At 50.9% G+C, this 9,653-nt stretch overlaps 1 protein-coding gene and 1 pseudogene across 1 annotated transcript in view; one reads left to right on the plus strand and one right to left on the minus strand.

The window, feature by feature from the left end:
• Nucleotides 1–291, minus strand: part of KLHL33 (kelch like family member 33) — a 10,596-nt gene extending 10,305 nt beyond the window's left edge. Inside the window, exon 1 of the mRNA XM_006163068.3 lies at nucleotides 204–291. The gene's annotated coding sequence lies outside the window, so the exon portion shown is untranslated. The remainder of the gene's footprint in view (nucleotides 1–203) is intronic.
• A 3,456-nt stretch (nucleotides 292–3,747) lies between these two features.
• On the plus strand, nucleotides 3,748–9,223 carry LOC102487096 (solute carrier family 12 member 3-like; annotated as a pseudogene).
• The last annotated feature ends 430 nt before the right edge of the window (nucleotides 9,224–9,653 follow it).

Consider the following 9,653-nt stretch of genomic DNA (forward strand, 5'->3'; position numbering starts at 1 on the left):
GCCCACCGAAATGTTAGCCCTTCCTCGGCCCCCCCCCCGCCACCCACCCCCATCCCCGCCCACCTCCATCCCGCGGTGACACCCCAGACTGGAGTAGCTGAGCTGTGCAACTACTGTGGCGTTCATGCAGAGCAGCAAAGCGTGTATAAAGATCCGGTGCCCCGGGGGAGATCCCTCCCGACTTGCCCCATCCTTTTAGTCACCCTCATGAGACACCAGCTTTCTGCTTGCCCTCTCACTTGAGCACCCACTCTGCTTGGGACAGTGTGGCAGGGAAAATGCTTCTCACAGTCCCGGCAGTGTCCCCACCTGGCTAATTATAGCCAGTGCAGGCGGGCTAGGTGCCTGTTTCCCCAGTGACCTAATAGAGACACCCAATCCCCTGGGCCCAGTCCCAAGGTGACTCCTCCTCCACCCCCTTCCACCTGGAGGTCACACTGGGGTGCTGAGCAAGGCAAGTCTGGAACTCAAGGAGGATGCAGTGATCTGACATTGTGAGCTAGGCCAGAAGGGCTGTGTTCACCGGAGGCCTGGAAGGGGCTGGTGAAGATATACTGGACTGCACACAGAGCGGCAGGAACACTGGGAGGGAAGAACAGAGTGTGTTTGGGGTCTGTCCTGGGCTTTGGCTGTTGACTTTTCTGTACATGACAAAACTGGGATCCTGGAGTGAACAATAAGTACTGATGTGAAGTGCAAACATAGCCTGGACCTGTCCCCAGAGGGTGGAGGAGTGGGGAAAGTGAAGGGGCCGGGGCAGGGCTACGAACCTATGTGACTCACCCTCAGCACCGAGCTTTCTCTCTGACCCCAGTGGGGTGGGTGGTGGTGAGATACCAAAACCTAATCCTGTGTTTTAAGAAGAGTTTGGAAGAGTTTAATCCCCTTCTTAGCTGCTGAATGAGGACCAGAAGTGGATCATGTGGCTGATCTCCGTTGCTGCAGGGCCTGGAGTCTCAGACTGGATGAGCTGGGGGAGTGCAGGTATTCCACTGTTTCTGTGGCCAACAGCCACTCCCTCTGCTAGGGACAACACTTTCTTTCTCATCCTGAGACGTGGTGCTTGATTAAATCCCCTAAAACCTGGCAATCGCTTAGCACCAGTGTTCCAGGTATGATTTCAGAGAAAGGACTTAGGGAGGGGGTCAGTGATGCACCTTCTTCTCCTCTCCAGGGGAGACAGGACCCGCCAAGGGCTGCAGGGGTGGATTGTCTGGCCTCTAAAAAGGCTGGTCAGGGCTGGCTAGACTAACAGGACAAGCAGACTTAACTGGAAAGCTGGCACGATTGCTCCTCAGGTTCAGGCGAGAGGACTGCATGTGTTGTGAGGGAGTGGGGAGGAGGGTTTGGCCACTTCACACCACCTCTAGCTTCTGGAGTAGTCTCTGTTTCTCCATTTGTGGCCTGGGTCCCCTGGCCAACTCAGCATAGTGTTCTCGGACTAATCCTATCCCACAGACCATGCTCCCCAAAATGGTTCCACTAAGAGAGGCAGCCCAGGTTGTTCTGGGGAGATGGTGAAAAGTCTCTGCAGCAAGATAATGTGGCCAGCATCTTAAGCACCCATCAGGAAGCAGAGAGATTGCAATCTGGGGGAGATCTATGCATCGCAGCCTACACGGGCAAGGTACTAGACCCTACTATGAGTTCAACCCCAACTCCATGTTCCCAGGATGGCAGCTACTAGCCTCTGGAGGCTCTACAAGGCTCAACCATGGAGAGACTCATATGCCATAGCAAGTTCTCAAAGGAAGGATAAAATCTTCTGTGTGGTAATCACTCACCCTCTTTTAAAGCCCTGGGACTACCTCCGGTGCCCCTAGGACCTATAGGTCCTCTAACCATCCTCCTGGTTACAGATGAGCTGGCCAGGGAGGGGCCCTGGCATCTCAGTTGGGTCTGTGCTGCCTTAGCTAGGGCGTAGTGTGATTTCCCCATCCACAGAGGAGCCCCGTACAGAGCCACACTCCCAAGATGATCTGGAGAATTCTGGAGCCAGGCCCTGCAAAACCCCAGTGCACTTCAGCTGGGTCATAGTAATGAATTGGAAGTCAGAGTTCCCAAAGTTTGGGGATCTAGATGAGCAAAAGGGAACTTCATTCCAAAGTTCTTGGAAGGAACCTCTGAGAAAGCAAAGAAGGGGCTGCAGGTGAGGTTTTGGCTGGAGATTGCAGCTCCTCCCTCGTTATTCTGCTCCCCAGATCTGCTGTATGCTCAACATCTGGGGTACTGTCCTCTACCTGTGGCTGCCTTGGATTACTGCTCAGGCACTCATAGGCGTGAGCACAGAGCTCTCCTGGGCAGAGGCAGGGATATGGGGATGTAGTCTGAATTCATTCCCATCCCCACCACCCTAGGGCTCACACAGCTCACATTCTGCTCTCGGTCTCCGTCACCACTATCACTAGCTTGTCTATCTCAGCCATTTTCACCAATAGCAAGGTCCAAGCTGGTAAGTCTGGTGCAACCTTCTATTTCTTAGGAGCTCCCAGTCCTGTCAGGAATTGTGGAGGTCACACACCAGCTCTTCTTTTCTCTCCTCTCAGGTGGCATGTATTCCCTCATTCCAGGCAGCAAGGGTCCTGAGCTTAGTGGTTCCATGTCCCGACCCGGGGGGACAGCCGAACGGGTTTCCTGAGTGAAGGAGTGAGAGCCGGGGCAAGCAGCGTAGTGTTACAGCACGGAGACGACAGTGTCGTCTGTTTATTGTGGGCAGCACGGTACAGCACAGAGACGACGCAGTGTCACAGCTCTTAAGGGTCGCGTTGTCTACTGTGAGCAGCACGGAGACGACGCGGTATCACAACTCTTCAGGGTCGTCCGGAGACGATGTAGTGTTACAGCTTTTCAGGGTCTCCCAGTTCATCTGGAGACGATGCAGTGTCAGCTCTTCAGGATCTTCAGGGTCGTCTTCCTGGTCGTCGTCGTCTGGCTACTGTGGGCCAGGCATCGTGGTTATATACATTCTGGTGGGTTGTAAACAGTGGGCCCTGATTGGTTGTTAACGGTGGGCCCTGATTGGTTGTTAACAGTGGGTTATGATTGGTTGCTTTTGGACCAATCATGAGGTGCCGGATATGCAAATTTGAGGGATTCTAGTGGTCAATCAGAGCAAGGTTTCCAAGGTCAGGTTTTTGGAAGGGAACCAATCATGGTAATTGTTTGCTCTCTGAGAAACCTCGGCAGACTCGCTGGTGTGCAGCTTCCCACAGTTCCACTGGAACATCTCTGCCCTTGCCAACACGGCAGCTGTGGCTATGTGCACAGTGGGCTTTGCAGAGACCCTGTTGGCCTCTTGGGGTAATGCCTATCCTTCTCCTCTTTGTGCTCCTCTTTCAAGTCTGCTGACCCTAGGGTCTAACCCTGTACTGGGACTCTAACCTGAGCAAATAACATTAAAAGCCACACAGAATAGGCTGGCACCATAGCCTAGTGGTTAAGGGATCCTGCTCCCATGTGGCTTGCTACAGTTTGAATCCCAGTCCTGGAGGTTTGAAAGACCCACCACGTGTGTATGTGTATATGTCTAAAACCCCAATAGGACAGAAATATGGAGAAGAAGGGATTGTGGTGTAACCAGGCCTTATTAGGGGGGTGCTCTGTCCTCTCTGTCTGTCTGTCTCTCTCTGGTGAGTGTATGTACCCTCCGGCAATTAAAAAGTATCACATGGAGGAATCAAGTCAGCCGATAAATACTGTGACCTCTTTGTTCTGCCCTTCCAGGAGCATGGGGTGCAGCTGCAAGACATGGATCCTGAAAACCAGCTGCGGGTGGTGGGCATGGTGACCATGACGGTTCTTCTGGCTGTGGCACTGGCCGTCATAGAGTGGGAGTCTAAGGCAGACTCCTGGGAATTGAGGTGGGGCAAAGAGGCTGAGGGGATGGTGATAAGAACTGAATGGCACTGGTTGGGCCAAAGGGAGGAGAAGGATTAGGGATTGAGTGTGTGATAAAAGTTGCTGCCGTCTGAGAAGGCCAGACTAAACATGGGGAAGGAGCTTGTGAAGCAGATTCAAGGGAGAGAGACCTGAAATTAGATGATTTTGCTGGGAGAGACCACATGCCCCAGCTCGTCAAGAGAAAAGGAAAGAGAACTTGTTCTGAAGATCTGTTGGGATGAGCACCAGATAAGACTAGTGGGAGAAGGTAACAAATAAAAAATGCCCTGTTTCTCACTCCCAGATATTTCTGATTCCGAGATCTACCCGTTGTGGAGAGCAAACGTGATCTGCCTGTTGTCAGTTATCTTCCTGTTGTTGACACACCGAGACCTATACCGCAAGGCAGTATCAGGCTAAAGGAAGCCATATGTGTTTATCAGATTCTGCCACTCTCCATAAGCTCTCTAGCATGGGGAGCGATGCTTTGTAGTTTGAGGGGAGCGGGAAAAGGACACCAACCTGGTCAGAATTCCTTTATGGGAGGAGGCTGATGGGAGAGGGAACCAGAGGGCTGGAAGGAGCATCAAGGAGAGATGAGCACGGAACAGGAGTGTTAGTTACTTCCCCCCTTCCGTTCACATTTATCCTGCCTTGCTTTTGTCACCCATGGTATTTCAGGCTCAGATTATCTTCTTGCTGATACTCTTCTCTTTTCTCAATTATCTGCTGGGGACACTCCTTCCTATAAACCTCAGCCATCAAGCCACTGGCTTCCTTGGGTACCAAAGTGAGATCACAAGAAGCTGGCTGAGAAATGTATTAAAAGAAAGGAATGCCTGAGAATGCCACCTCCCCTTGGAGCTGAAGACCTCATTACCACACACTTACATAGAAAAGAGCCCTTGACTTCCGATTCTGTTTGTCGCTCGCAAGTTGGCCAGCAGACCAGTCAAGAGTTCTATAAGTCCCTGGGCTGGAGAGTTTACAAACTGGGTAGTTTATAAAATCCCCTTATTCTTCACAGCCTAAGTCACTGACACTCAGTTGGGTAGGGAGTAATAACTGATCCTGGTTGAGTGAAGGAGAGCCGGGGGCGGGGGTGCCTCAAAACCCTTTTCTTTCTCTGTTCTTTCACACAGGAAGCATTGTCCTAGAAAATATGGTCCCACAGTGGGTGAACCAGAGGGCAGTTTCTTTAGTATATTTTCCATATTCTTCCCTTCAGCCACTGGGGTCCTGACTGGGGCCAGTATCCCTGGGGACCTTAAGGTGAGAAACAGGTCAGGCATGGAGCACACCCTCTGCTGTTCCTCTCCTTTCTCTACAAATGGTGAAACTTTTGTTTCTAGGACCCTGTGACAGCAATCTCCAAAGGAATCCTCCTTGCCATCTTGTGGACCACACTTCCCTACCTGGGCATCTTGGCCATGATTGGTAAGGTCTTCCACTCCTGCCTTCTGTGCAGAAAGACCTGGAGCCCTGGTTTCTGCCTCTCTAAAGGACTAGATTCTAAGTGATAAAATGAATGAGAGGAGTTCATCAGCCACATTAAAATTAGCTTACAGGGGGTAGCATCCCTCCTCTCCCCTCTTTCTCCCCATCCCTCACAAATGCTAAGGAATTGCATGTTCCCTCCCCACCTCCCACCCTCACCCTGTGCACACTCTTCTACTTTCCCTTTTGGCACTGATGGAACCTAGACAGCCCACTACTTTGAGGTGGGGTTTTCTTCCCAAGAAAGAACATGTATCTTCAGTTTCAATTCCAGGTTCCTGTACTGTATGGTTCCAGATGCTTTGGGGAATAGGACTGACGTGGGCGTGCAGAATGGGGGCTGTCTGGGCAGAGTGCAAGTACAGCTGGGATTGCAGTGACTGGCGAGAGCAAGGGTCTTGCCTCTATGGGCTTTCTAATTATACCAAGTGAGTGAACCAGAGGGGAGATAGAAAGATAAACCCTGCTGGGATCAGCAGTTAGCATAATGGCTATGTCGCTGGACTCCCATGTAGTCAACTGCGGTTCGAGTCCTGTACCCGGTGGCTTAAAACTCACGCCGGGTGCATGTGCGTGCGTGCCCAAGACCTGAGAGGAGAATGGAGAACGGATTGCGGTGTGGCCATCCCCCCTGGGTGACTTCTCGCTTTCTGTCTCTCTGTAAAAAAAAAAAAAAAAAAAAGATAAACCCTGTTAACCCACTGTTCAGCATAAGGTAGATTCTCAAATCCATTAATGTTCTAAGTGGATTCAAGTGGACAAGGTAAAACCTTCACAGATGTGAAAAATTTTTTTTTGTTTTAAACTTGCTATAAAGCACGTCCATCTGCCGGGAGAGAGAGCAAGTAAAAAAGCACCAACGGGGGGTCATCACGTCACAATCGCTTCTCCATTGTCCTCTCAGGATCTTGAGGATGCATACACAGGCACTCAGAATGGTTTTTTGTTTGTTTGTTTGTTTGTTTGTTTTGGAGAGGTTTTTGCTATAGGCGCGTGCACTCACCAGGCAGACAGAGAGAGACAGAGAGACAGAAAGCGAGAAATCACCCCCCAGGGGGGATGGCCACGCCTTGCAATCCCTTCTCCTCCATTCTCCTCTCAGGATCTTGGGCACGCACGCACATGTGCTCGGTGTGAGTTCAAGCCACTGGGTCCAGCACTTGAACCGCGGTCGACTATGTGGGAGTCCAGCGACATAGCCATTACGCTAACTGCTGGTCCGACACTCGGAATGTTTTTCAAGCTGCCAGGTCCAGGACTTACACTGTGCAGGCAGCCATGTGGATCTGACTTTCCCAACTACCACACCACCAGCTCTCCCCGCCCCGCCCCAATTTAATAAGCCCTGCAGCTTCCGGGAAACCTAAGTAAAAATACGGGTGGAGCACACTGCTTCAGGAATGCATTGATTTCTGCTTGTTTGCAGAAATCTCAGCCTCGAGCATGGTGTCTGCCTGTAGTTCCCTGACATCTGTTAGGATCTTCAGTGTCACCCTATCCTCTGTCCTTTCTAGCTTTTAGTTCCGAAAATCTTCCAGGCTAGTTGATATCTTAGCAAGAGGCCGGGGAAAAAGGAGAGAACTTAAGTGGACAGAGCTGTCCCAGGAGTTTAATTTTTTGAGAAAGAGAGACAAAAGAGGTCACAGTCCTCAGAAACCAGGAGTTTGACTCTGTGAGAACAAGATAAATGTGGCTGGCTCGTGTCTAAGAGTTGATCCAGGTTCGGGGCCAGCAGGTAGCATAGTGGTTAAGGCGCTGGACTCCCACATGGCTGACCACCATTGGGGTCCCAGATCCAGAGGCTTGAAATTCACGCCAGGCACATGTCTGTGCATGCCAAAATCCTAACAGGAGGATGGAGGAGAAGGGATTATGGTGTGGTCATTCCCCCTAGGGGGTGATTTCTCACTTTCTGTCTCTCTTTGGCAAGCACATGTACCCTACAGCAAAAAAATCTCTCAAAATGGGTTGTTACTCTTTTTTTTTTTTTTTTAGTAATTTGCCAGAAGACATGTGCACTCACAAAGGGGGGGGGGAGAAAGCACCCACATGGGGGTAGACACAATCCCTTCTCTATCTTTCCCTCCTTTAGAGATTTTGGGCACACACACACACACACACACACACACTCTCACTCCAGATATTTTCTGAACTGCTGGGTCCAATACTCAAACCACATGGTCAGCCATGTGGGATCCAGCCACCTTAACCACACCACCAGCTGACCCGTGAGTGTTAACTCCTCTCTGCCTCATTCTCAGTTTTACTTTTTTGAAGAATTCTTTTATTGGTAATAACTTTAACTGAGCCAATATACAATGTATTCTAGATGGAAAATCTCATTATGTCTATTGTATTGATGTACAGTGAATGACTGTAAATAAATAAATGAAAACTTTTTAAAAATTAATTAACTTAAATTTGACCAGAGAGGGACAGAGCAAGAGCAAGAGGGAAAGTGAGAAAGCACGTTGCCAGATCTGGGACTTAAACTGTGGTTAGCCATGTGGGAGTCCAGCGCCCTCAACCACACCACCTGCCGGCCCTGCCTCATTCTGTTTTTCCTATCTCACATTTACAGGGATTTTACTGGACCCTTTATTTTCTTCCTGTTAAGATCTCTAAACTTACTAAACTCTTCCCTCTGTCGCCCGCCCATTCTCCTGCCTCTTCAGAGGAGTAGGGGACTCTCGTTCTCTCTCTCCCCAAGACCTTCCCTTGATGGTTGTTGCTATGCCTTCTTATAGCAGCTGTGCCAGGATAAACATTATCCAGTCATGGGCTTTTTTGGGAAAGGCTATGGCAAGAACCGTGAACCTCCATGGGGCTGTCTGCTCACCTTCCTCATTGCTGTAAATTCATCCATATTGGTGAGTACTCCCTGCCCCACCCTCCACACTAGGCTCTAGCAATCACCCTTCTTCTCATGCCCTCCACCACCCTGCCCCTGGCTTCTACAGCCTGAACGTACAGCCTCATTTCTCTCTAGCCCTGAAAGTGGGTGATCATGTCTCCGAACTTGGTGGGGATGGGAGCGGTATGTGTGTAGTGGAGTGAGAACCAGGGAGTAAGCAATAAGGGGAATGGGGAAAGGGAAGCCACAGGACAAGGTCCTTGATGTTCTGGAGTTGAGGATCCCATGACCCTGGTTTGGAGACTGACCACTGACCCTTCCTATCTCCCAAAGCTGAGCTGAACACCATTGCCCCCATCAGCTCCAGCTTCTTCCTCTGCTCCTATCCCGTCAGCTTCGGCTGTTTCTGTGCCTCCCGTAGCCAGTCACCTGGTAGGTGTGGGCAGGTGTTGGGGTCAGACCCAGGGCTGGGAGGACCTGGGGATTTGGAAGAACATCTTTGGGGTACACAAGTGGATAGTACTGAGGCGGGGACAGGGATGGGCCGAGTTTGCTCTCCTCACAGGCTGGCGTCCCTCCTCCCGCTGGTACTGTCCCTGGCTGTCCCTCCTGGGCTCTGTGCTCTATCTGCTCACCTTGTTCCTCCTCACCTGGTGGGCAGCACTCACAGCTGTGCTGCTCATCCTGCTGCTGCTCTACATGCTTTTCAGAAAACCTGGTGAAGCAGTGGGTCCAGGGGGCAGGGCGCAGGCACGTAATACAGAGGGAGTGTCACATAGATGACCCCCACCTGAAGCTTGAAGCCACCAATGGTAAATCACCTCTTCCTTCTACCTGACAAGTGATGTCCCACCTCTAATCACTCTGCACCACCTCCTCCTCTCTGCAGATGTGAACTGAGGCTCTTCGGTCCAAGTGGGCACCTATCACATGGTGCTGTCCTACTCAGTCAGCCTGGCCAAGGTGCAAGATCACATTAAAAACTTCCAATAAGGGGGTCTCTAGATCAAAGGTTGGAGTCTGTGGACTGGATCTTGCCTGCAAATGAGTTTTGTTCAGGTTGCACAGTATCTACAACTTTTACAATAAACTACCCACATTTGGAATCCAAGCATCTAGCAATCCTGGGCCTCCGCCCCACAGGACATACTTAGCTGGAGCCCACAGGACATATTTAGCTGGAGCTGAGTCGCTTCTGTCCCATTGTCCGGTTTGCCAGTGTTCCCACTTGGTCCGCTCGCCAGACAGAGACAGACAGAGACAGAAAGCGAGAAATCACCCCCTAGAGGGATGGCCACACCACAATCCCTTCTCCTCCATTTTCCTCTAGGGATCTTGGGCATGCACGGACATGCGCCCAGTGTGAGTTTAAGCCACCGGGTCTGGGATTCGAACTGGTCAACTACACGGGAGTCCAGTGACA

This window comes from Tupaia chinensis, unplaced genomic scaffold (assembly GCF_000334495.1).
Source record: "Tupaia chinensis unplaced genomic scaffold, TupChi_1.0 Scaffold141372_1, whole genome shotgun sequence".
In the NCBI taxonomy this organism is placed as follows: domain Eukaryota; kingdom Metazoa; phylum Chordata; class Mammalia; order Scandentia; family Tupaiidae; genus Tupaia; species Tupaia belangeri.